The 24,444-nt window shown below is 33.6% G+C and overlaps 1 long non-coding RNA gene across 1 annotated transcript in view; it reads left to right on the forward strand.

Moving 5' to 3' along the window:
* Positions 1–1,472: 1,472 nt before the first annotated feature.
* LOC139359225 (uncharacterized) overlaps positions 1,473–24,444 on the forward strand; it is an 81,118-nt gene continuing 58,146 nt past the window's right edge. Inside the window, exons 1-2 of the long non-coding RNA XR_011615140.1 lie at positions 1,473–1,625; positions 5,937–6,163. This is a non-coding gene — a long non-coding RNA (uncharacterized lncRNA). The remainder of the gene's footprint in view (positions 1,626–5,936; positions 6,164–24,444) is intronic.

A 24,444-nucleotide genomic window follows, 5' to 3' on the forward strand; every position in this document is an offset into this window, starting at 1 on the left:
AATGAAAAATTTAAATTTAGAAATAAGACATGACAGTTAATATTAGAATAGATTTCAAGTTTTGTGTTCCATTTAGAATCATAGAAATTGTAAGTATTTTCACTTAAACTTTGTTTACAATATTATGGTTTTTTCCCTTGACTCTTACTTTTGGTAAACACAGATTTTAACAACTGTGGAAGACCAGAGTATGCCACCCCCAAATATGAGGTATTGTTGAGCTGAAGACAATTAAGAATAAGCTGAAGACGGAAAGGTCTCTATCCTCCTATTTGCCTAAATGAAGGATGTCAACTTTCAGCAATGAGATTTAGAATATATGATAAAGTAGAGAGTTTATTCAAGTGTAAAACTTCAGGATCTCTACCTGAGTAACAAAGACTCCAAAAGAATGGAGGTCAGTTCCAAAGTGGGAAAGTCATAGTTCTACTTTTATAGGGAGAGATAGATAAATTTAACAGAGTTGCGGCATTTTCCACACAAGGCCAATACATACATTACAGTGATTTGATTGATTACAGTTTGCTACATCACAAGTAAGATTGTTTTAACATTACTTTAAAAAGGGTATTAGACTGAAGTGGGCTCTTTTTTCATGGTGCTTTTAAATCTTTGTTAATCGTCTACAATACAAGAATAAGAAAGGAAGTTAAAGGAGAATTTGCAGCAACCTGCCACGTGACTCAAGCCACAGAGTTATGTTCCTCTCAAGGCTCAATAATTTAAAGTTCTCCCTAGAAGGGAAAACAAATCTTAATACTGAAAACAGCTTTAGATGCTTATCATCTGAAAAAGACACTAGAAAAAGATATAAGGAAAATCTATATTACCAGGCTTTAGTAACTAGCCTTTATCTGCCATTTGTTGGTCTTCTCAAAAGTTACAAGTCCTCTCCTTTGATCTTGTCACTTCTGTAAAACTTTACTGTTAAAGAACAAAGGTTGACAATGCTATATAAACTGGAATTCAAAACTACCTCTTTGGTAATTCCTCATTCCCTGGGTGTCTCCTCTGTATATATGAAATGTACATATTATACAGGTGAAGAGAATTTTTCCTCTCCCTATGAGTGATTGACCTTGCTGAAATAAACTGACAATAGGCAAATCAATAACATGCTTAAGTACAGGAGCCACACAAAATATGAGAGTGGAAGTAGGGACAGTTAATTGTAGCTTAACTACTCTTAAAACTGCCCAATGGGTTCACCTTGCTCCCTGACTAGACAGAGTCAATTTATCAGAACAGGAGAATTGCAATAGAGAAAAGGCAATTTATGCAGAGCTGGTTGTGTGAGAGACCAGAATTGTATTATTCCTCAAATCGGTCTCCCTGAAAACCTAGAGATCAAAGTTTTTAAGTGGGTAGGGGGGACATAGAGTCGGGAGAGCTGATTGGTTGGCTTGAGTATGAAGTCATAGGGAATCAAAGCTATCCTCTTATGCCAAGTCAGTTCCTGGGTGGGGGCCACAGAACTGGTTGGCAGGTCCAGGTGGGGCCATCTAGTTGTCAGAAATGCAAAAACTGGAAAGACATCTTGACAGGCCAATCTTAAATTCACAATAGTGATGTTAACCTCAAGAGTAATTGAGGAAGTTGCAAATCTTATGAGCTCCAGAATAATGGTTAGTCATAGTTAGAATTGCAGCCCTTCTTATCCTTACTTTGCAGCTAGTGGCCTTTCATTCATTTTACAAGAGCAGTTTAGCTTTTGGGAAGGACTACTATTTAAAGTATAAACTAAATTCCTTCCTTGTTTGACCAAGGGTGATTTGACTTACATCCAAGAATGGGTAAGGACAGTTTAGAAGTTAAAAGCGAGATGGAACTGGTTAAGTCTCATATCTTTCACTGTCATAATTTCCTTAGCTGTAATTTTGCGCAGGCAGTTTCACTCTTTTCACAGAGGAGAGGTGAGTAGGGAACTGTAAGCAATTTTAGAGGGGAGAGAAACTTTTAGGGAGAATAAATGGACCCAGGAAGCAGACATTATGTTTTAAATGATTCTCTGGAATTTAAATGAGCCTGAGAGACAGGCAATATCTTGTGACAAACTGTCCAGGTGTGATTACATTTCTCGTTCTTCTACCTGAAATAGTGAAATTTCAGGGAGGGGGCAAAAGGCAATTGTGTTTTTGGTGGTAGGTGTGGTTTTAACATAGTAAGGAAATTTCAGAGAAAAATTCCCTCTGCTGGGGGGTGGGAGGAAAACAGGAAAGGTCAGAAACTTTTCGAGTTCCAGGCCGACTCTAAAGCCTCCCTATAGAAGTTTTAGGTGTCAGCATATCAAAGCAACAAACTTTGTGGGTATTATTTTCTGAGATGCAGCAATATGGATAATGTTTTTTTTTTGTTTTTCTCTCGTTAAATCTGTCTTTTGTTACAGGGGTGCTTTCTGAGAACCTATGAGAGTTGAAGAAAAAATTAATTTTCTTACCCCTATGCAACTCTTGGTAAAATAAGTGAATTTATTTTATTTGAATAGAAATGTTATTGAGATGATTGGAAAACGGCAAAATATTTGAGAAATTTGTCATTATAACAGTTAATACATAGCATGAAAGGATCTAACAGAAGTGAAAAATAGCATGAAACAAGAAGGCTAATAATTAAATCCAGATTCTCTTTAATACATTCTATTTTACTATTTGACAAAACCATATCTAAAAAGCACTAAAGAGAAAATCATCTGTACATGTGATTAAGGTAAATTTATGGGTTTAAGTGAAATGTTTGTTTGGACAAGTACCAAAACCATTTTATTAAATTTGCAATTAAATGAACTTTTAGGTACAGCTGCAAAGTTGGATATATACCCGCATAGACTAAAATTTAGCCATCTCATCTAATTTTAGAATGAAAATAAATTTCAGTTACTCTTACAATATTTTCTGAAATGTAAAACAAAACTTAATTTTACTTTTCCCATTTCTATTTTTAATTCCTTATTTAAGTGTCAGACTCCAACAAACTAAATAATGTGCTCCTGTTAACTTTCTTTAATATGCCAAATCAGTTTAATTACAGTTTCTATAAATAATCTATGCAAAATACTTCCCTGAACAGAATGCACTTTTCCTTCTGTGTGTGGCACATTTTAATACTTAAAAGCATTAGAACAGATGTTAGGTGCCTGCTAAACTTGTTTTCAGTTTTCTTTTATTTATATGTTAATGAGAATTTAATTACTTCATGAATACTTAAACAACCTGAGGGTGCCTGATATCATTAGCTTGAACATGACAAGCACCTCAAGTGACCACATGGGAAGACAAAAATTGCTTTTAGTTTACTTGAAGACAGAAAGATGAATTCATTTCACTCCCTGCTATGTTTTACCTGACACACAAAACTGAAAAAGCACAGACTCAGTCTTGCTTCCACATGACTGAAAGGATTTCAGCAAAGCACTCAAGAGCATAAATTCTTCCTATTTGGTTTTGCTTCGATGTCTTTTAATAACTACTCTGGCAATACTCTGCTCTAAAATCTTATTTCACTTGCAAGTGTTCTGTTAAAGCACATCACTCTTTTTTATGTATTATTTCTATGGCAATCTTAGCAGAACTGTGAACACCTTAAGTATTATTTATGTCACTGAAAAATTTCTCCATTTAAGCTCAATTGAAAGGTTGTATTTAGCTAAATGGTAGGAACTCATGTAAAGCAAATAACATTTGTAAATTCTTGTGTATTATTTTTACTAGCACAAATGGTGAGTTAAATATAATTGTACTAAAAACATTGATTATAAAATTTTACATATATAAAATGGATCAAATAATTCTACATAGTGATCATATATTCATTTTAAAAAGTAAAAAAAAAAAAATTAGAACATTAAATGTTTCCTCCAGAAGGTGAAAAATATTAAACACACTAATATACACTTTTATCAACTATGTAATATCTGGAATGCAGAGGGAATTGTAAGGGGATATAATAAGGATTCATTAGAGATAAAATACATATTCTGAAAGAGAAGAAAAGGTAGAAAGTTTCAAAGAAAAAGGCCTCTTAAAATAACTATTTAAAAACCATGCGTCTTTATCTTTGACATGGTTCAATTTGCTATAGTTGACTCAATGTCCTTTGTAGATTTGAAAAATTTTCATAATTTATGATCAAAAAATATTTTTCTAGATTTGAAGATATTTCTATAAAGTCTTATTTATATTTTCTGTCCTTATTATTTGTTAGGAAAAAAGATTAGAGTTTGTAGATAAAGGTAATTTTCCTTAGAATAATATTTCTAAAATATTTTCCCAGAACAGGTTTTATTAAAACAAAATACTTTTTAAACATATGCTGACATTTAAAAGAAAAACGGCAAAACAAATAACAACCAAAAGGATTAAACAGTTTCCCTAAGAGTAGAATTTGCCCAAACGTTTAATAGACTAATATAATTTGTGAATCTCTCTGAGGAGTCTGGATCAGAGTTTTGCACAATTTGGGCCTAGGACATGATGGGGTGGCTTGAGCTCTGGGGCCTTTACAAATCTGGACTGGTTCTACCTAGCTGCTGTGGCCTTGAACTTCATATTTGCTTCACCTAAAACTGCTGTGGGAAACAAATAGTACCAAACTCTGCGTGTGCTATAACATGGCAGCATTAGCATTCCTGGTGTTCAGTCTGCAATATTTCTCAAATTTATCTGATCAAAATCTCTTTGGGATTATAGTACTGAAAAACACTTTGGAACTAGTAGGCAAGAGTAATTTATTTTACAACATTCTTTATTTTATGTGTGGAAAGGTAAATTCATTTATACTTCAATGCAATATATATTTTTTTACCCCATAACAAAATACCATCAAATATTGTATAAATAAAACTACACACACACACACACACACACACACACACGCATACACAGACACACACAAAGTTCACAAGAATGATTTAATACACAGAAATACCTCTTATGGAAGAAAATCGAATAGAGGACTACTAGAATAGACTTTTATTCAAAAAAAATCCCATATGACAAGGATTTTAAGAGCATTCTAACTTAGAAAAGGAGGAAGGAATGGTTTTGGGGGCTTTATTAAGGCAGATTGGGAGGTGTCACACAAGTTTCACAGAGAGGAAGACCTTCTTCTTTCTGATTTGCTGATTGCCAACCATTATTTGGGCAATTTGGATTTTACCAAGATGGATAAAAAGGAACATCTTAGAAACATGGTGGAAAATTAGTCATATTACTGTGTCTATTACAATTCATCAGGAAATTATATTATTGGGCCTACAGAGAGAGGAGTTAAAATATTTTTGTTAATAACATAATATGCATATTTTTATATTTTGCTAGAAATATTCAGCTTCATTTAACACTCACTGGATTTTTCAAAAATTAATTTATTCTTGAGCTTGTTTTTAAAAACTTCATGCCTTATATTTCATCCAAATCAGAGATTTTGTAAATCATGACAACTAATTAATAACTGTTATTGATAAGATCCACATATAGCCAAAAATGGAATAGAGTTTAGTAAGAGAAGGAGCAAAAACTATCTTAATACAAAGCAAAAATATATATCTTTGGGGCTTAAACACAAGAGAAGGAAATCTTTTTTCACTGTTGATTTCTGTTAAATATGCCATTTTTCTTAAAACTGATTTTCATAGTATAAATTCTTTAAAGGATGTGTAAATGGACTGATCCTGCATTGACAAAGAAAAATTTGCACTGAACACTTGTTAAAAACAATGAGGAACTTTCTGTAATAACGGTCAGATCTATTGCCATGTGGGAGACAACTTGTACTCTACTTCTTTGAAATAAAAGATGGAAGAGGTTTTAGCACCTGTGTGAGCTAGTGAAAAAATAATAGAGAAAGTTGAAAAAGTTATGGAGAAAGTTGGTGAATATGATGAGGCCATCAGTATTTGCTACTTGATGCTTATTGAAGTTAATTTCTAACTCTTCCAGAGACTAGGAGATTGGGGACTATCTTTCTTGATGATTACCTTTCAAAGATGGCTGCCACGTTCTTGAGAAACCACTTGTGAGTTGAAGAAGACTTACATCTGAGAGGGGCAGAGAAAGAGTCTGCAATAGCAAGTTTTCTAAGAAAAGAGAGGTCCAGGGTGCCTACAGTAAGAAAGAAACATGCCTAAGGTTTAGTCAAGTTGAAGAGAACAAAGAAAGCTGTCTTGGTCAGTATCAATTAATCATTGAATATCAAATAAAATATTGATAAAAATTACCTTAAATGGGAAACAAGCAATATTTTCTTTCTTTGTGAGCAAAACTCACATAATTATTTCATGAAAATCTTCAGTTTAAAACACTGTATGTATTTAGAAACTCTGATACAATCCAAATAATAAGTGGCAAAATTGAAAGATCCAAAGAGAGAGAAGAAAAATAGATATTTAGGATAAAAAGCTTTTCTAACTAGCATCAACCAATAAGAAAAAATAAATAAAATGCCCTATATCTTAACTACAAACTCCTATAATGTAATTAAATCACAATAAAGCACCCATATAAGTAACATGTTGTTATGTTAGGATGTAAATGCTTCAGAATAATTTATTGATCGTCTATAAATATGGTAGGCAACAACTAATTACTTTGTATGTAAGATTATATGCAATTTTCATGCCTTTGACACTTAAGGCTCAGTTATTCTAGCAGTTTCCCAATCATGTTAGAAAAGTAACTTTTTAACTTTAAAAAAAATGCTATATTACATGTAAATAAAATTTCATGTAAGAATTGGCTTTAGAACATTACATTAGATGATATATACTGTTAAGAAAAAAATATTTATTATACTGGTTTAAAACAGCAAGGAAGGCTTTTTATTCAGGGTCATCAAAATAGGTATAGAGACTATCTTAATCAGATTTTGCAGTAAGGGAGAGAGATTGTGCTCATCTATGAATACAACAAAGAAAAGTGGAAATTTATATCCAAGGAGCAGAGTTGGAGTCTGTGGATAAAAAATTACTAAGAGGAAACTTCAAGAGTAAGGGAAGATTCTGGATAAAGCAAAGTGACAGAATTCTTGCAGAAGACAGGTCAGAGTAATCAAATATTACCTGGTGGATGGTGGAAAATGAGTAATTTGTTAAACTATTAAAAGTAATTAGATATCAAGGGTGGGATCTTCTGGCTAAATTGACTTAGCAAATTCTTGCTAAAACTGTACTTTACAAGGACAGAGACAGAAGCCCAAAGTTGAGCCAAGTCAAACCAAAGGGCTCAGAGAAGCCTGACTAAAATTCGGTCAAGGAAAAAAATATTTTTCAGTTCTATCTATGAAGTTAGGTTTTATAAAACAAGGGGCACTCTATCAGGGAAATGTTAACCAGAAAGCCATTCATCATGATATGTTTATATACATTCCTTTTTCCATCTCGCTTTAGGATAGAATTTCATAGAAATGTTTCTGTATTTAAAATTTAAGTATTATGTTAAACTAGCTGAAGGGTCACAAAAAAGGGCCCAAGCTTACTTCTTCCCCAATTCAATTTATCCATAAAAACAATAACCTAATGATGACAATGATGGATATGAATAAACAGGCAGATAAATGGATGGATGGTATTAGAGCTCAGAAAACAATTGCCTAAAGTATTGAGCTTTGGCATGCTGACTACTTTCAACTGAAGGAGATTGCAAAGCCCTAGGAACAGCTTCAGAAACAAAGTCTCTCTCTGACCTCCTGCCCTAATGTTTCTTGCTTCTTTTTCTTCCCTGAGGCAATCCATAGAAACTAGAGTCCCTCTTCACAAAGACAGGTCATAGAAAAAGAAAAATTACTCCAGTATTTCTTCACCCTTCTGTGTAAGAGCTGGCCATAAGGAAATTATCTGACCCACCTTGTCGGACGGTTGGTCATAAAAGTCTCATTCCAGAGGGTCCTTGCCTTATACCTAGGAAGAAGAAATGCTACATAGAGAGGGAAAGAATAATCTAAACAGACATGTCTTGCTGATCTTCCCCCCTCAGTCCAATCCCATTTCTCCACATCCGTTCATTCTTCATCTAATCCAAGCATAAAACAGACATTTTTCCCTGGGTCTTTGGTTCTTTATTTTTGAATTTGTCCATGTCAGGTAAAACTTTGATAAAATAAATGTGTTATACTTTTCTCTTGTTAACCTGTCATTGTTACAGAAATGTCATCTATGACTGTTATGGGTGACAAAAGGTATCACACCTTTTCTAACCCTTCAATACATATAGATAAATAGACAATAAGTCAAACACTGTGGAAGTCAGCAAAGTGTGTAACACAGAATGTATGAAAATAATTACTAGAATAGTGAGCATAATAAATATTCCCAAGGAAATAAGAGAAGACCTTGTTACATGAACTAGAAATATTTTTTATAGTAAGACAGTTAATTGCATATGAGAAATATTATATTTAATTAAATGATCCAAAATAATAAGAAAAGGCCAAAAGGTAAGAAATGCATACTTGTGAGAGCAGCAGTAGTCAGACAAATCCTAGGCAGACAAATCCTAGGCAGACAGGGGCAAATCCCAGTGAAACCCATCTTTAAGCCCAAAACAGCCTGAATCCTGTAATCCAAAGTGAGAACGTCTATTCCTGTTTGCCTACTCTTTCGTGATTGGTTCTTTCTGAGTAATGCTTTTAACCAATCAAATGTTACCTTTTCCAGGGCTACCTACAGCCCACTTCTCCCCATTCTGTGCCTATAAAAGCCACAGACCCAGCCACACTGAGAGAGAAACCACCCAATTCCTGGTGGTTGACCACCCTTATGTCCCCTCTCTTCTGAGAGCTGTTTCATCACTCAAAAAAATTCTTCTCTGTCATCCTTATCCTTCAATTGTCAGCGTATCCTCATTCTTCTTGGATGTGGGGCAAGAACTTGGGAACCTATGAACACGGGTATGAGCTATAACACGGGTGGGCTGGGGCCGAGCTGGTGCACAAGCCAAGTGTGGTCTCAGCAGACTGATTGGGTGGGCCACTTCCTCCGGCAGGTAGTGTGGCCGAGTGAGGCCCTAGTGGGAGCATCACTAGCCGGGGTCACCAGCTTACAAAGTGAATGAGAAAAATCCTATGTCATTTCAACTAAAAAGCACAATAAAAAAGTTTTCCAGAAGGCAGCAGGAAATATTAGAGAGATAACATATAAGAGAAAAAATATGATACTTAAGAAAAAAAAGAAACAGAATTACTAACATCTAGATATTAAATATACAAAAGAAACAGAAAAAAACTTAAAAAAGAGAAAAGATAATCAATGATATAATAATGACAAATTTCCCAGAACTAAGAAAAAATAAAACTACTGACAACTGGGGCTCACAGAGTACCAAATAGAACTGATGAGGAAAACGACTATCTAGTCACATTAGAGTGAAATTTAAATAAATACCTTAAATACAGTGAATTCAGCAAAGTCTCCCTATAAAGAAAAAAGAATCTGAGAATCTGACTGATATCAAACTTTGCAACAACAACATGATTTGTAAAAACACAATGAAGTAATATTTTGGAAGTGCTGAAGCTAAAGCAATTTAAACATAAAATATTTATGCAGTCAAATTGTCATTTAATGTAATAGTGCAATTAATATAATCTACAGCATATAACCCTTTAAAATGTTTAGCACAATATTTTTTATTTGACTTATTTCACCAACAAACAATAGAAATTAATGTAAGAGGTATAGAAAGGAGGGAAAAATAACATGAAAAATTTCTTGTTACATGTTCATTACATATTTAGCATTTTATTTTGTTTGGTATTATTTCTTAAGACAAAGTCTTGTTGTGTCACCCACACTGGAGTACAGTGGTAAGGCTCATTGAAGCCTCAAACTCCTAACCTGAAGTGATCCTCCTTACTTAGTTTCATGTGTAGCAGGGACTACATCCTTTTACCATGATGCCCAGATTATTTTCTTTATTTTTGGTAGAGACAGTGTCTCACTATGTTGTCCAGCTCGTCTTCAACTCTTGGGCTCAGGCAGTTTTCCTGCCTTGGCCTTCCAAAGTTCTGGTATTACAGGCATGGGCCACTGTGCCCAGTCTCATTATATATTTGCAGAATACATGAATAAATGATTATAACAACAAATAATGGTTAACAGTTTTCTGCAAGGTGTTGAGATAGCATGCACACAATCATATTTAAAAGAATCAGTCTCTAAGTGACAATAACTGGAAACCTAAAATAGTGACTGTCAGTGCCATTCATGTAGCCAAAAATGATATTTCTTGTTAAAGGCTGAATAATATATTCCAATACTATACAGATATATATGTGTAGTATATATATATACACACAATATATGTATATTATATATACATATGCAATATGCATATATGTATAATATATGTATACATATATAATATATACATGTATATTGTATATGTATATATACATGTATACATGTATATATATACATGTATACATGTATTGTATGTATATATACATGTATATGCATATATACATACAATACATATATAGTGTATATATACACACAATAATATATTCCAGTGTGTGTGTGTGTATATATATAGTCATGCTTTCTTTATCCATTTATTATAAGCCAAGCACAGAAGGAGAAATAGTGCATATTCTCACTGTTATGTAGGTCATGAAAAAAAATGGACTATGGAGGTAGACAGTAGAATGGTGGTTATCAGAGGTCAGGAAGAATGTGGAGTGTGGTGGTAAAGAGAAGTTGGTTAAAAAGTGCGAAAACACAGATAGAAGGAATAAGCTCTAATATTTCAGTAATACAGTAGAGGGACTATAGTTAACACTAACTTATTGTTTATTTCAAAATATTTAGAATTAAAATGTCCCCAACAGAAAGAAAAGGTAAATTTTGAGGTGATGGATATTCCAATTACCTTGATTTGATCATTACACATTTTTTACAGACATCAAAATATCACATATACCCCCGAAATATGTACAACTATTATACATCAATTTAAATTATTGAAAACATGTGGTTTGGGGACAAGAATGACCTTAAGGTTTAGGCTTCTTGGAAAATTGTTAAGTCACTGTATTTCTCAATGTTAGCTTTCTGCTGTTGCTTTTTTCTGTCACATAGTATATCTCCTTATGTTTAAATGCAATACTTTGGAAGACACTCTTAATTTTCTTACTACAAAAAGATATTTGTTTATTCGTTTTTTTAAAATAGATTTAAAGAGTATAAGTGCAGGTTTGGTACATGAATGTATTACATAATGGTGAAATGTAACCAACACCTGAATAGTGTACATTGTACCCATTAGGTAATTTTTTTTTTTTTTTTTTTTTTTTTTTGAGATGGCCTCTCGCTCTGTCACCCAGGCTGGAGTGCGGTGGCGCCATCATGGCTCACTGCAAGCTCCGCCTCCCGGGTTCACACCATTCTCCTGCCTCAGCCTCCCGAGTAGCTGGGACTACAGGCGCCCGCCACCACGCCCAGATAATTTTCTGTATTTTTAGTAGAGACGGGGTTTCACAGTGTTGGCCAGGATGGTCTGGATCTCCTGACCTCGTGATCCGCCCGCCTCGGCCTCCCAAAGCGCTGGGATTACAGGCGTGAGCCACCGCGCCCGGCCGAGGTAATTTCTTATCCCTCACCCCCTTACCACTCTCACACCTTTCCGAAGTCTCTGTTGTCTATTATTTCACTCTCTATGTCCTTGTGTAGACATTATTTAACTCCCACTTTTGAGAACATGCAGTATTTTACTCTCTGTTTCTTAGTTAGTTCACATATGATAATGGTCTTCTGTTCCATCCATGTTGCTGTAAAAGAAACAATTCCATTCTGTTTTATGGCTAAGCAATGCTCCATGGTGTGTGTGTAGATAGATAGATAGATAGATAGATAGTTATAGATATATGAGATCTATATACAGATATATGGGAGCTGCATACAGATAGATATATAAATATCCATAGATAGACATATATGATTTCTACATATAGATATATGATATCTATATATAGATAGATATGATATCTATGCCTTTTTAAAAAATCTAGCGTCCATTGATGGACATTTAGGTTAATTCCATGTCTTTGCTCTTGTGAATAGTACTTTATATACATACAAGTGTAAGTATCTTTTTGATATAAGCCCTACCCAAGTAAACATAATCTCTCACAATAAAGACCAGTTCATCTCAGGTTCTGTTACCTCATATGTTATGTCTGGCTCTCAACACCAACAAGAAAAACTACGAAATATGCTAGAAGGCAAATAAATATATTTTTAAAAAATCAGGAGAGGAATCATGAGAAACAGATTCAGACTCATGACAAATTCTGAATTTATCAGACTAGCAATTAAAAATAATTATAAGGAATTTGCTAAGGTCATTCATGGGAAAAAAGTGAACATAAAAGAATAAACATTGCTTTATTTGGTTTTCTGTTGCTATAACTGAATGACTAAGTCTTATAATGTATAAATAAAAGACACGTATTTCATATGGTCCTGGAGACCAGGAAGTTCAATATTGGGCAGCTGCATCTGGTTGGCTACTAGTGTTGTGTCTCAACAAGGTGGGAGGCCTCACAGGGTGAGAGGAGGCACTGGAAAGCCTAACCTGCTTCTATAACAAATCCACTCTTGTGATAACTTACTCCCATGATAATTGATTAATCTATTAATCCACTCATGAATTGATTTCTCGTAACCCAGTTACTTCTTCAAGGTCTCAACTCAATACTGTTGCAGTGGAAATTAAGTTTGAAATGAGTTTCAGAAAGGAAAGGCATTCAAACCATAGCACATGGGTAATATAAACTGAGAGACTGAAATTTTAATAAAGAATCAAAAGGTAATGCTAGAAATTTAAAAATGTATGTAGAATTCGTTTGATGCCTTCACCAGTAGATTGAACTCATTCAAGTAAAGTATCCAGTGACCCTGAAGATATGACAATAATTACCTACCAATCTGAAATGCAAATATATATATATATACACACACACACACACACACACACACACACATACACACATACAGAAAAGGAATTAAAAAAACTGGAAAAATAGAACAGGATATCCAAAAATCATGTAAAAATGTAAACAGGTATAACATATGCATAATGGGGATACGAGAAAAAAAATGAGTAAGGTGTAGAAGAACTATTTGAAGCAATAATGACTGCATATTTCCCAAAACTAATGATAAAATTCAAGCCACATAGCCAAAAAGCTCAGAGAACACCAAGAGGAATAAATACCAAAAACCTCACACCTAGGTATAACATACTCAAACTTCAGAAAACCAAAGACAAAAATAACATCTAGATAGAAACCAGGGGATTGGGGGAGGAATACCTAACATATATAGAAACTAGAGTATAAATTACATCCGACTTTTCTTTCTTTCTTTCTTTTTTCTTTCTTTTTTTTTTTTTTTTTTTTTTTTTTTTGAGACGGAGTCCTGCTCTGTCTCCTAGGCTGAAGTGCAGTGGCGCGATCTCGGCTCACTGCAAGCTCGGCTTCTCGGGTTCATGCCGTTCTCCTGCCTCAGTCTCCCGAGTAGCTGGGACTAAAGGTGCCCGCCGCCACGCCCAGCTAATTTTTGTTTGTATTTTTAGTAGAGACGGGGTTTCACCTTGTTAGGCAGGATGGTCTCGATTTCCTGACCTCGTGATCCGCCCGCCTCTGCCTCCCAAAGTGCTGGGATTACAGGCTTGAGCCACCGCGCCCAGCCATCCAACTTTTCATGAGAAACTATACAAGAGTGGAGTAAGCATTTAAAATTTTGAAAGGAAGACTAAAAACACAACCAATATAATAGTGAAGAACAAGCTGGAGGACTGACATCATCCAACTTCAGAACTTATTATGTAGCTCCCAGTAATCAAGACAGTATGATATTGATGAAAGAATAAGTCAATAGATCAGTGGAACAGAATATATAACCCAGAAATAGATCCACACTAATGTAGTCTACTTATTTTTGACAGAAAAGAAATGGTAATGCAATGGAGAGAGCCTTTTCAATAAATGGTGCTACAATATTTGTACATGTATATGGACAAAAACCAAAAAGGGAATCCAACTCACACCATACACTTTTCATAAAATTTAACGGAGAATGGATTATACACCTAAATATAAAACACAAAACTCTATACTTTCTGGAAAATATTATAGGACAAAATATATGTGACTTTTCATTTGGCAATAAGCTTTTAGAAACCAACACGAAAAGAACAATGTGTAGAAGAAAACAATTGATGTTAGACTTTGTTAAAATTAAATATTTCTGCTATACAAATGACACTGTTAAGAGACAAGCTACAGACTGGGAAGTAATATTTACAAAACACTTATCTGATAAAGGACTTACCTCAAAATATGTCAAATAACCTTTAATATTCAACAGTAAGAGTACAGTTTAATCAAAAATAGACAAAGGATATGAATAGACACCATCAAAGAAGACACATATATGATACGTATGTGTGTGTGTGTGTGTGTGTGTATATATATATATATATATGATAAGCATATACTGATTCACAGTGTCATGTGTCATTAGGGAATTTTAAATTAAAATTACAATGACATACCACCACACATCTATTAGACTGGCTACACCCTCCAAACTGAAAACAACTAATGCTGTAAAGAATTCAGAGCAGTAGGCTCATTCATTCCTTACTGGTAAAAATGTGAAGTGATACTGTCATTTTAGACATTCCGGAAGCTTCTCATATAGATAAACATGTTAAAACTGTGTTTCTCATAGCTAAGCGTAATGTTTTTTCACATTTGATTTATCTAAGTGAAGCGGAAACATTTGTTCACATAAACACTGCATACAAATGTTCATAGAAGCTTTATTCATAATTGCCCAAAACTAAAAAAGACAAAATATTGTTTCAAAAGGTGAGTAAATAAACAAATGTTTCTGTGCAATGAAATATTACTCAGTAATAAAAAGAAATAGTTAGCAAGCTATGAAAAGACTTGGAAAAACCTTAAATGCATATTGCTTATGGGAAAAAAGTCAGTCTGAAAAAAGTATTACTGTATGATTCCAACTATATGACAGGTCAGAAAAAGGCAAACTTGTAGAAACAGAAAAAAGTTAGTGGTTGTCAGGGGTTAGAGGAAGAGAGAGATGAATAAATGGTGCACAGAGATTTTTAGGGCACTAAAATTATACTGTTTGATACCTTAATATTGGATATATGACATTACACATTTGTCAAAATCCATAAAATTGTACAATACAAAGCCTGAACTCTAGTGTAAACTATGAACTTTAGTTAATAATAATGTACCAATATTGCCCTATCTATTCTAACAAAATGCCACACCTAATGCAAAACGTTATAATAGGAAACTGATTGGAAGGAAGTGGAGGTATAAGGGAGATCTGTACTATCTCTTCAATTTTCCATAAACCTAAAACTGCTCTCTAAGAAATGAAGCCTAGTAATTAAAAAAAAAATCCTACAATAAGGACAGTGCAAATATCCTTAAAAACAAACTCCAGGTAAAAGGGCAGTTAGTATCTCTCTTGCAAGATGTGCAAAAATGTGAGCAAGCTATCAAGAATTGTGTCTCAGCATTTGGGATGACATTGGCAATCCAAAATTTACTTTGCATGTCTCATGTGAGCATTTAGGTGAGATAAGCAATTATGTTTTAAATTGGCTGAAACTGAGCTTCAATAAGAGGTCCACATAAATGATAATTGTGTGAGAAATGCTGAATGCATGAAATATATTGGCTTCAAATAAATCCTACATTTATTTATAATGACTCCAAATTTCACACTCCAAATTATCAGTTGGTGATGGAACATGTTTTTATAAGGGCAAATCTCTGAGTAGCCTATTTTGTAGGAAGAAGATTTCTTTGTGGGAGAATGCTTTCCAATTCTCCTGAACAGTGATCAATATGCCACATTCTAAAATTAGTAAATATGGCTAGTATTCTAGAAGAAAACAATGCTTTACTAAAATTCAGTTAAGCAATAATAGAATACAATATGGATAAAACAAGATTAGATATGGGTAACAGATACTGGAATTGACTCACTTTGATATGTGAGGGTATAACATGTGAGTGGCTGGGACCCACATTGGAGAAATTTTCTAACTGGCATTGACTCTACTTTTATTTCTGTCTTTTATGAGTTGTGTTGCTTAAACTCTTTCAAGTTTAGTAGAACCACAGCTGTCCCTCTTTTGCACTTGCTCCTCTTGAGAACACCTTGACATGGCACAAAATCTTGAGAGTATAACTAAAGAAATGGTGGGAAAAGTCACTCAGTCTTATCCCAACAGATGTGATATATCCTTTTTTTCCATTCCCATTACCTCCTGGTCCTTATCTCTTTTTCTTTCTTTATTTTTTTCTTGAACATATCAGAGACAAAAGAAATACTAACTTATATGGAAATTCCAGCAAAGTTCTAAAGCTTGGCTAGCCCACAATACAGGTACAAACTAATAAATCATGAAGATGAAGTACTAAAAGGAGCCCAGAGTTTAGACATATTGACTATGTCAGGGGAAACCCTTAAGATTTCATAGAAGAGCAGGATTTTAGCTGCATCTAGAAGGATGAATAGGCATTTATCAGACAGCAAAGATGGGAGAGAGAATTTCAGCCACAGAGATTACGTTGTTCAAAGGTAAGTAATAAAAAGAAACATGGGAAATTCTAAGTTCTTGTGATAGAAAATTAGATTTCATGATGCAGATTTGTGGAAACTGAGACTGGAGAGAGTGAAGTCTAAAATTATAAACTATCCTTCTTTGCCATGAAAAGAAAATTGATCTTCATCCTATAGTGAAGGGCTGCCAAAAAAATGATAAATGAGGGAATGATATTATTAATTTATTTTATAGAAAGAAAACTAAAGTTGAGAATAAAATTTAAGCATAGGAATTCAGATGTCGGACTCATTATTTTATAAAGTGATGGTGCTTTGACCACAGACTTTAGCAATGAAACAGGGCAGAGGAGACTGGCCTGGGCATGTATATTTGTGAGATGAAATCAACATTACTTCATGTAATCTTCATAACAACTTCTGAGATTTTTTTTTCTTGTTAAAAAGTTTTCATTAGGCCAGTTGCAGTGGCTCACACCTTTAATCCCAGAACTTTCGGAGGCTGAGGCAGGAGGATTGCATGAGCCCAGGAGTCTGAGACCAGCCTGGGCAACATAGGGACACCCAGTTGCCATAAAAATACAAAAATTAGCCAGATTTGGGGGCACATGCCTGTAGTTTCAGCTACTTGGAAGGCTGAGGCAGGAAGAGCACTTGATCCTGGGAGGCTGCAGTGAACCATGATGACCATATTGCCCTCCAGCCTGGGAAGAAGAGTGAGATTCTGTTTCAAAATTTTTTTTTTCTTTTTATCTTAAAGATAAAAACAATATTCTGAAAGATAAAAGTAACTTGCAAAAAATGACTGTTGATTATAAGTTTAGGGTTTAAATCTGAATTTTGAACTTCAAGACCAAGACTGATCACACTCTAATTTGAAATATGGAATCATATAGTTTGGCAACTTATTCTTTTTATTATTTACAAAGGTAATTTAAGATTATTAAATCATTTATTGTTAAAATAAGAAATAATGCACATCCCAAAATGTACTTCCTTATCCCCGGAAAACCAATGGCCTGCTCAGCAATTTCTCACAAAATGAACACATCTGTATCAACACACAATTTAAGAAAGAGAATGTCATAGATGGCTCTTGAATGGGCAAAAGCCAGTAAGATTACTTTTGAAAACTGGCACAAGACAAGGATGCCCTGTTTTCCCACTTCTATTCAACATAGTATTAGAAATCCTAGCCAGAGCAATCAGGCAAGAGAGAGAAAAAAATATATACATATATATATTTTAAAATTCACATGGAACCAAAAAAGAGCCTGAATATCCAAGGCAATACTAAGCAAAAAGAACAAAGCTGGAGGCATCGTGCTACGTGACTTCAAACTATACTATAGAACTGCAGTAACCCAAACAGCATGATAATAGCACAGAAACAAAGGCCAATGGAACAGAATAGAGAGCCAAGGAATATGGCCACATACCTATAACCATCTGATCTTTGACAAAGCTGACAAAAACAAGCAATGGGAAAATGACACCCTTTTCAATTAATGGTGCTGGAATAACTAGCTTGTCATATGCAGAAACTTGAAACTGGACCTCTTCCATATGCTATATTACAAAATCAACTCAAGGTAGATTACAGACTTAATTGTAAAACCCCCAAATTTAAAAGCTCCAAAAGACAACCTAGGCAATACCATTCAGGATGTAGGAACTGACAAAAACTTCATAAGAAAGATGCCAACAGCAATTACAACAAAAACACCCACTGAAAAATGAGATTTTATTAAACTAAGGAGCTTTTACACAACAAAAGAAACTGTCAATTTACAGAATGGGAGAAAAAATTTTTGCAAACTATACATCTAACAAAGGTATAATGTTTAACTTCTAAAAGGAACTTAAACAAATTTCCAAGAAATAAAAACAAAGAGCCCTATTAAAAAATGGACAAAATACATGAACAGACACTTTTCAAAAGAAAAGTGGCCAACAATCAAGTGAAAAACGTCCAAAATCACTATAAATAATGCAAATAAAAATCACATTGAGATACCTTCTCACATTGGTCAGAATGGCTATTATTAAAAAGCCAATAAATAACGGGTGCTGGTGAAGTTGTGGAGAAAAAGTAATGCTTATACACTATTGGTGGGAGTGTAAATTAGCTCAACTATTGCGGGAAACAGTGGCGCAATTCTCAAAGATCTAAAGATAGAATTATCCTTCAATCCAATAAACTCATTACTGGGTATACACCTAAAGAAATAGAAGTCATTCTATAGTAAAGACATATGCACACCTTTGTTCATTGCAACACTGTTCTCAATAGCAAACACATGAGACCAACCTAAATGCCTACCAATGTCAAATTGGATAAAGAAAATGTGGTACATATTCATTACCATGAAATACCATGCAGCCATAAAAAAAAAGAATAAGATATTTTCCTTTGCAGGAACATAGATGGAACTATAGGTCTTTATCCTTAGCGAGTTAAAGCAGAAATAGAAAACTAAATCCTGTATATTCTCATTTATACATGGGAGCTAAATGATGAAAACACATGGACACATAGAGAGGAACAACAGACACTGGGGCCTATCAGATGGTGGAGGGTGGGAGAAGGGAGAGGATCAAGAGAAATAACTAATGGATACCAAGCTTAACAACTGGATGATGAAATAACCTGTACCATTAACCCCCATGACACAAGTTTACCTGCGCCACAAACCTGCACACCTATCCCAGAACTTAAAATAAAAGATAAATAAGAAATAGAATGAAACCCTTCCAGCTCCCATCCTCCTCTTTAGCCCCTACTCTAATCACTATTCCTCCTTACGAACATTTTTCCTTATAGGTGGCAAGTATCTTGACATTTATGCTTATCACTTTGCTGCTTTTTCTTAACTTGACTTTCCATAATATAATTTTCTTTTATTAGTTTTAACCTTATGTAAATGGAATTGTATATTTTATGTTCCTTTGCATTGGTCTTCTTGGGCTAATGTTTGTAAGTTTTATTCATACGATGGTATATATTTGTACCAAATCTGTACAAGGACATTATAATATCTTTTATAAATATGGATGCATAATTTTTAAACACAATATTAGAAAATTGAATTCAATAATAAATAAGAATAATATATCACAATCAACTGTTTTTTATCCCAAGAATATGGGGTTAGTATTCAAAGATGAATTTGAAAATCAATCAATTCTCTTTATTATATTTGTAAACTAAAAAAGTAAAATCAACATCATCATTTAAATTAACATAGAGAAAGCAACTGACCAGACTGAAGTTTCCTGTTTATTTTATTTTTGATTTCTAGAATTTTTATGGTTTTCTCACCTCATGATGTACTGTTCTCTGCCAAAATTATCAATTTTGTAAACCTCTTTGATTATTGACAGCATAATTAATTTAAAATTTGTTATAGTTTAACATCTTGATTCTTCATGAGTCTCTTTTACTAGCCTTTTATTTTTATGCCTTGCTATTTTTCAAAAAGACTTTGTTGGCTTAACATATAAGTGGTTATTTCTGACTGTGTCACAGGCATTTTATTTATGGAATTTTTTGTGGGAACGTTTTTTTAGGACTATGGTCATGTTATTGCTCTCCAAAGAAGAATTATCACTACTTTTGGCACATATTGCTTATTTTTTACTAAAATTATCATCACTTCCTAGGAAATTTGGCATTTTCTAAATGTGACAGAATATTGGTAATGGAATGAACTGCCAATCTCACTCCCAACAGTGACGGGAAAAAGCAAACAAATGAAAACTCTAAATATAATTTGTCTGTAGTACTTCATGCTCCAACTTTGAACGAGTCACTGTGATCGTCAAATATTTTGCTCTGATTGGCCAAAATTGAGTCACACACTTGAGCCTGGATACAAAGAACATTCACCCAGTCTTTAAGAATGTGAGAACAAATTCTGTTGAGGAAAACTGTGATACATTAGTAAAAACTGATTGGATGCTAGATGTGAAAACAAAAGATGTTGAATATCATGTATGATTTTTGTTATCTACTACCTTATCTAATGAATTTATGACCTATCTTTTGAATTTTTCTAAGCAATTTCCTTTCAGTTTTTGAACTTGCACCTCATGCGTTTTCCTTAAAGAATAACTTCTCTTTCCCCTCACCAATTATGCTGCTTCAAATGTACTTGCCTTTGTATCTTCTCTCCCCTCTACCTCAGATATTCTTTTCCTTTGGTCATCTGAAAAGGACGTACTGATCCTTCCAACTTTTCCAACATGGCCTTCTTTGTGATTTCTTATTTCATTGCATAAGAAAGCTAAGGCTCATGTTCTCATATTATATAACTTACCATATGTAATTTAGTTGCTTTCCTCTCTTCCTACTTGATTTTATCTTTTTGACTGCTAGTTGTCATGTCATTTTTTGTCAAAATTTATGATATCTGTCAAGCACATTGCTGATTCTAAATAAATGTTCCTTGAATAAATAAATGTTGAAAATCCTACATGGAGGATTGTGGAAATATTTGCCTTAAATAGTGTCAAAATATAAGCTAAAATATATATTTTAAATTATCTTTTCTATAAAACTCATTCTTTAGAGCATAAAAATTGAAAGAAGAAAATACCTAACAGCACAGGAACTGCAAATGGATACTTTTCACTTCATTCAAGTGAAGAGGCAAGAAAAGCTCATTTTGAAGAAGAGAAAAGTAAAAAAGTGAATATAGAAACTGATATGAGGATGTGAGATTCTGTGGTTCCAAAGATAAAGTGAGAAATTTGTAACATAAAAGCTGATACCCTAGTGGGGACTGTTTTCTCTTTCCACTTGGATTGTGTCAGATATCTTGTTGAGTTATGGTAAACTTCCTCTTTTTTCAAATATATCAACTGAGTTTGTATTACTTGAAATTAACAAACAAAATTGACAGACTATATATAGTATGTTATTTCTAACTGGGCTCAACTCTCTGTCTTTCGTGTTTCATTAACATTTTTCCTGAAGCCTTACTAAAAGCAATATAAATTTTAATCTTCCCATAAAAAGTGGGCTAAGGATAAGAACAGACACTTCTCAAAAGAAGACATTTATGTGGGCAACAAACATATGAAAAAAAAAAGCTTATCATCACTAGACATTAGAGAAATGCAATTCAAAACCATAATGAGATACCATCTCACGCAAGTTAGAATGGTGATTATTAAAAAGTGTTTATTTTATTTTTTAATTTATTTATTATTATTATACTTTAAGTTGTAGGGTACATGTGCATAACGTGCAGGTTTGTTACATATGTATACTTGTGCCATGTTGCTGTGCTGCACCCATCAACTCGTCATTTACATCAGGTATAACTCCCCCCCCCAAAAAAAAAGTGTTTAAACAACAGTTGTTGGCGAGGATACAGAGAAATAGGAAGACTTTTACACTATTGGTGGGATTGTAAATTAGTTCAACCTTTGTGGATAACAGTGTGGCTATTTCTCAAGGATATGGAACCAGAAATACCGTTTGACCCAGAAGGCCCATTACTGGATGTATTCTCAAAAGATTATAAATCATTCTACCATAAAGATAAATGCACATGTATGTTTATTGCAGCACTATTTATAATAGCAAAGACTTGGAACCAAGCCAAGTGCATATCAATGATAGACTGGATAAAGAAAATGTGGCACATATATACTATGGGATACTATGCAGCCATAAAAAAGAATGCATTTATATCCTTTGCAGGGACATGGATGAAGCTGGAAATCATCATTCTCAGCAAACAAATACAGGAACAGAAAACCAACCACCACATGTTCTCACTCATATGCAGCTGAACAATGAGAACACATGGACACAGAGAGGGGAACATCACATGCCGGGGCCTGTCGGGGTGTGGGGGGAAAAAGGAGGGTGAGCATCAGGACAAATACCTAATGCATGTGGGACTTACAACCTAGATGACGGTGGATAAGTACAGCAAACTGCCATGGCACATGTATACCTATGTAACAAACCTGCACATTCAGCACATGTATCCCAGAACTTAAAGTAAAATAAAAAAAAATAATCTAGTATTTTGATTTGAAAATTTAGTATGAAAATTATTGAATATCTTTTGAAAATATCTGAGAAGTAAATGTAAAATTTTTTCTAGTAGAATAAGCTAAGTAATTTTGAGTGTCTTAATGATTAAAAAAAAATGACTTACTACTTTATTTGGACATAGCCCCAATGTTATTCTGGTGAAATTTAATCTAGTTGTATATTCTGAATAATTTTTTCATTTGCAATCTTATTACTCTGAACAGTGTTCTCAGAATGTGGCACACAAATCAACTGGATCAAAACCGTATTATAGGATGGTATTACAAAAAGAAATTCCCTTGTCTGATCCGAGTTGCTAGATTATAAGTTTTAAATGTGGGACCCAAGACTATACACATCTAACAATTGCTGCTGGAGATTATTATGCATCTTCAATGTAGAATATGTCAGTGGAAATAATATTAATCGATACTTCATTTAGCATCTACGCTTTAATACCCAAGTATTCTGTTCTTATATTAACTTTAAAGGACAAGCAATATGTTTAATTTTTTTCCTCTTCTTGTAATAAGTATTTGGGAAGGTAACATCAGTGTTATCATACTGTCAAATAAATAGGTATTTCTGAGAAAGGAGATATGTGCCTTCCTCAAAACTACCCTAGTACCCAGTACAAGTTTATGCAAATACTCTGCTCCCTGTTTTTCTGCAGAGGTATTTTAGATATCTACTTAATATTCTGTATGAGTTCCTTATGACTATTTATCCAGGTGTACTTCCCTGTTCAGTTGGTTTACCATTTTCAACAGAATCACATGGAGTGCTTTATAGGAAGTCATGTTTTATTGCATCTCATGAATAAAATCCTTTTGGAGTGATGTCTTGACATTTTTTTAAAGAATCTATAATGTTTATACTTATACATGCTACAGTTTAAGAATCTGTAATCTAAAACATATGTCTACAAGATATTTTACTGCTTTCAATGTTTATATATTAAAATTTGTCCACATTTTAAATTCCTATTTATTTAATTAATTTTATTTGAGTACAAGTTGAATTGTTAGAACAGGACTCATTTGAAGAAATTAAATCAAGGTGTTGGTCTAAGGATGGCCAAAAATAAAATGAATTAATTTAACGAAATACCACACAACTGATAACTGCATTAGAGGGAATTCTTAAATAAGGTCTACAAAATTTTAACAAATAAGCAGTACTCTGCAATGCACTTAACCTTTAATAATCAAACTCTTCTTATATCCAGTAAAATCTCCCAGAGGCTGAGTTCTACTTTCCCTAACAAAGGAAAATATCCACTTTATCCAAAGTAAATAAAATTGAACAAATCTTAAAACCACTGTATGCTACGAACAATCTTAACTAAAAGGAAATAATACTATAATGAATTTTCAAGAGTGTAGAGATAATTTCAACATTTTGCAATAGGCAAATGAGAAATAGATATGCGAGCAGTCTCTCAGACTTTAAACAGCTCATTATACACACCTGCCAACAGCTACATTAAACATTTAATAGCAGTAGGATACACCTTACCCTCACAGGTGATAAATGAGGACATTTTAGCATTTTCCTTTTTCTGTGATTTTTGTCTTCTTTGCTAAGTAAGTTCCTACTTTTTAACCTTCAAAACAGCATTATTACTGAAAACAGATAATTTTACCATCCTTTCATAGATATATATATATATATATCTTTTCTTAAATTAAAACACTATAAGTGATTACTTTTATGTGATTTTCATTTTAATTTTGTGTTATATATTCAAGGCAACTCATGTTGACTATTTTCAAAGGGAAAATCT

Source organism: Macaca nemestrina, chromosome 16, assembly GCF_043159975.1.
Source record: "Macaca nemestrina isolate mMacNem1 chromosome 16, mMacNem.hap1, whole genome shotgun sequence".
NCBI lineage: Eukaryota > Metazoa > Chordata > Mammalia > Primates > Cercopithecidae > Macaca > Macaca nemestrina.